The 3,774-nt window shown below is 43.4% G+C and overlaps 1 long non-coding RNA gene across 1 annotated transcript; it reads right to left on the bottom strand.

Annotated features, from left to right (window-relative positions):
• Window positions 1–441: 441 nt before the first annotated feature.
• On the bottom strand, window positions 442–3,335 carry LOC123282285 (uncharacterized). Its single transcript, XR_006522326.2, has 3 exons — window positions 2,808–3,335; window positions 1,848–2,061; window positions 442–1,738 (listed from the first exon to the last, which is right to left on the bottom strand). It is a non-coding gene; the product is annotated as an uncharacterized lncRNA (long non-coding RNA).
• Window positions 3,336–3,774: the final 439 nt, after the last annotated feature.

Here is a 3,774-nt window from a genome sequence, read left to right as displayed (position 1 = left end):
ACAGAAAAGCCCTGGGGTGTTACTCCTGGGTGACGACCTTGGATGTCTCCCACCGTGCGGGGACGCTTAGGGAGAAGTCAGTGTCCACAAACACTGCCTGACCTCGCGCATTTGTCCAGCTGCCACGGGTTGTTTCAGCCTCCCTGCTGGGGCCCAGCTGCTTCACACTGCCATCACAGGCCAGGCATCACTCACCCTGATGGTCAGTCTCTAAGTCCCAGCAAGTTCTCCTGAGGACTGGAAGCTCACTTGTCCCCACCCCCAAATTACCATATGCAATACCTTTTAAAAGCCCAAGTCATGAAGTAAATACGAAACTACATTTATTTTCAGCACAAAAACAAGAAAATCTCCCTTGGAAGACAGCAGTGCTATTGCTGAGGAACCTCTTTGATTGGAGCATGCCCATCCCTGTGCAGGAAGAGCCTGCTGCTGGCCTGTCTTGCAGAGGACCGACACTTGAGTGATGCGTTTGGAGAGATGATGGATTTGCACCACTCCATCCCTACTCCCAGCTTGCCTGGTCCCCCCTGTGACCAATGGCAGGCATTTGCAAGACAGCTGGCGGGGTGAGGGGTGCAGACTGAGACTGTGCTAGAACTCACTGGCCTCTGCACGGATCAAAGACTCATTAGCATCCCGCTCTCACCAAATCAACTTATTGGCTCAGACAATCTGTATTGCTTTAAACCTTTAGACAGCTATAACATTTATTTGTCAGCTAGGCAGGGTTAGGGTTTGATTTTTGACAGGTCCCATCCAAAGACAAAAGGTGTACAATCCCAAAGCCATACCTATTGCACATGCTGTAAATCTAGTTTTTAGGAAAATACAAATTAATAATTGTTTCCCAAAGTACCAAAATAATAACTTTGGCTCATAAAATATAACAAATAGGCCAGAAGAAAATGCAGAAAATATCTCACCTGGAAGATCTGGTGACAAACTACTCAAAATATGACTTTATGGTTTATGACCTTTCAAAAATTTCCTGAAAGATTTATAAAATTGTAGAATTTGCAGTGAGGCCACGCACATTTCCTGGTCTATTGAATATTCTTATCTGTGTGGCTCAACAGAGAAAAGGAAGTTGAGAACGCAAAAGGCATTGAGTTCTAATTTAGATTTTCCCACTGACTTACTGTGTGTCTGATAGCAGGTAATCACTCTGTCTGCTAATTCAGCCGGAAATAAGATGAGAAGTACATTAGTCAGTTAGTTACCCCGTGGGTAAAAACTGTGGAAAGTATAATTTAAAAAAATGGGAAAACCTCTATGAAATATAAAGTTCTAGCTACAAGATAATGAGTCTTGCTTTCATTTATAAGGGGAACTTTACTGTTGATGTGGAAAACTCAACATTTTGTCCATGTTAGTTTGCCCATCTTGACGATTCTCTGTAGGCTGTTCGGTCTGCTGGAAATAGCAATGGCACCAATCTTTCTGCTGTTCATTTTCCTTTTAAGAATCCTTCAGTTCCTGCTACGTTATTGCCTGGAAGGAAAGGAAGGCAGCAGCCTGTTTTCCAGTTGGAGCCCGATGCTCAGAGCACAGGGCTCTCAGGCTTCGTGACTCCCCCCGCACTGAGCCTCCAGTGGCGATGTCGGCCGCAGAGCTGGCAGCAGGGAGAAGCCGAGAGGACCATGGTGCCCTGTGGCTCGGGTCTACCTGTCCAATTCATGGAGCTATTAAGTCTGTGGCAGCCAGTCTCTTGATTTTGTGGTGTCAAATATAGTAACTGGGGAGAAGGGAAGAAGAAAAGGCATTTAGTTAGATCCCAAAAGGAAATCATGGAAAGTACATAGACATTTTTTTTTTAAAGACAGAGAGATTTTTAAAAGCCTCACATTGCACGGAGTGCAAGCAGGAAGCAGCTGTTGAGTGGAGGGGATAATGGATGGCAGCGCGGAGGAGAGGCTCTGTGGTCCCGGGCAGGGGCGAGGACGCTCCCGCCAGGGAGAGCCAGTGCATCAGGGCAATAAATCAAGTCAGGAATCGCAGCCACTGGTTTGCAATGCGGATCTGCTTCTCAGTGGGCTGCATTTTCTTGCTCATAATTCTCTTCAGTGGAAAAGGGGAAAAAGAGAGAGAAATTTTAAGAATATTTATATTATGAGCCAACTGAGGGTCACAAGGAATCAAACACTGCCCATTTTCAAGCCAACCTCTAATGAAGGACCTTCTGCCTTTTCCTCTTTGCTGAGCATGTAATTAGGCACTTGAATTCGTAACCACACTATATATGCCTGATAATGGGGGTATAGTTGTTTATATGACTTAAAATCGACTTTAAAATTGGAGACGCTCACTCTATTTGTCCGCAGATGTTTTCTGAACCTACATGTTTCAGATTCCACATCCTAGCATCTTTTCTACAGTGACTCCCTGTAACTATTTCGTGCAAATTAAATAGTATGTCTACAGGCATATTATCATTTTTAATAGTTTAAAATCTTTCATTTGAGTACAGATAAATTAGATTTTTTCAGATGCCTTGCCATGTATTCATACTTATTTATACAAGGTTAAATTGCTATTAGACAAATAAGCCAGTTCATTTCAATATGTATAAGGGTTTTTAGTAACGTGCCTTCACATCCAGATTGAGCATGTGGTTAGTGTTGGGTTGGTTTTGGGTTTTTTTATCATATACATTTTACTAAAAATAGTTTACCAAAAGCAAAGTCTGCTTTAATTTAATTATGCTTTTAAAAAAAATCAATCATCTGCCAGCAATTAGTTACAGTAACATTAGAATTTGAAACTACAGTCAGCAAAAGAGAAATCCTAGTTAAAAGGAATTTTACCATCAGGATGCAGAAATGCATTCATTTACTGGTCTTTTCACCTTCATCTCCTGTGCTGGGTGTTTCACAGTTAATGGCGAAAGGAAAGGATTTGGAGACAACCTGGTGCTCTCTGTGAGGTGGGCGGCGGGCTTTGCTTGGCGTCATGGGACGACGGCATCCTCTTGATGCTGATACAGAAAGAAGGGTCATAGCCATGCCAGGACAGTAACAGCAGGGGCAGCTGCCACCCCCACTGGCACATGCCACTTCACTCAGTGCCTAAAGATAACAAAACAGAGCCATAGGAAAGCAGGAGAATTCCATTAGCCGGAGCAGTTGTCCTCCGGGAGAGGTAAGCAGGCTTCAACCCGCCAAAGTTCCGTGAGTAATGAACGCCGCCCCAGAAAATGCATGGAGTCCACAGTCTGCAGCCTCCCTACAAGGCTCCTCTCTGCCCATCAGCAGTTTTAAAGGTATGCTTCTCTGCTGCCTCCTCCACTGCCATGCTGAACTGGCAGCTTAGAAAGCCGAATCTCCTCTTTCCTAGAGGGGCTGCCTTCCTCCGTGAGAGAGCTGGGTTGAACACTTCCTACAGAAAAGGAGAGGACAAGGAAAACAGAATAAAGAAGATAAAGACAGCAGGGATGCAGAGAGAGACAAAGTTTAAAACACTTAATTTAGTCTAGTGCAGAGCAAAGAACAGACAATACGCAGTAAGAATCGTATCTGCCTTCTTCAGGAGAGCTTCCTGGCTTATTCAGAAAAAATAGGGAAAAGGGAAATCAAGGCATAAGAAGCAAAGAAAAGAATGACTATGGCACTAAGATAAAAATGTGAGGTAAGCAAAAGTCAGAAAACTGGAAGTACTACAGGAAACACCATAGGAAAGCTAATCATGTATCAAAGTATATAAACGTGAAAGTCAGGGAACAATAGAAAAGCAATCAACAGGAATCTAAATCTTAATTAATCTAAATTATTTGTC

The sequence above is a fragment of the Equus asinus genome, chromosome 30 (assembly GCF_041296235.1).
Source record: "Equus asinus isolate D_3611 breed Donkey chromosome 30, EquAss-T2T_v2, whole genome shotgun sequence".
Taxonomy (NCBI): Eukaryota; Metazoa; Chordata; class Mammalia; order Perissodactyla; family Equidae; genus Equus; species Equus asinus.
Note: the sequence above shows the minus strand (reverse complement) of the source record. Positions and strands in the feature narration are given on the sequence as shown.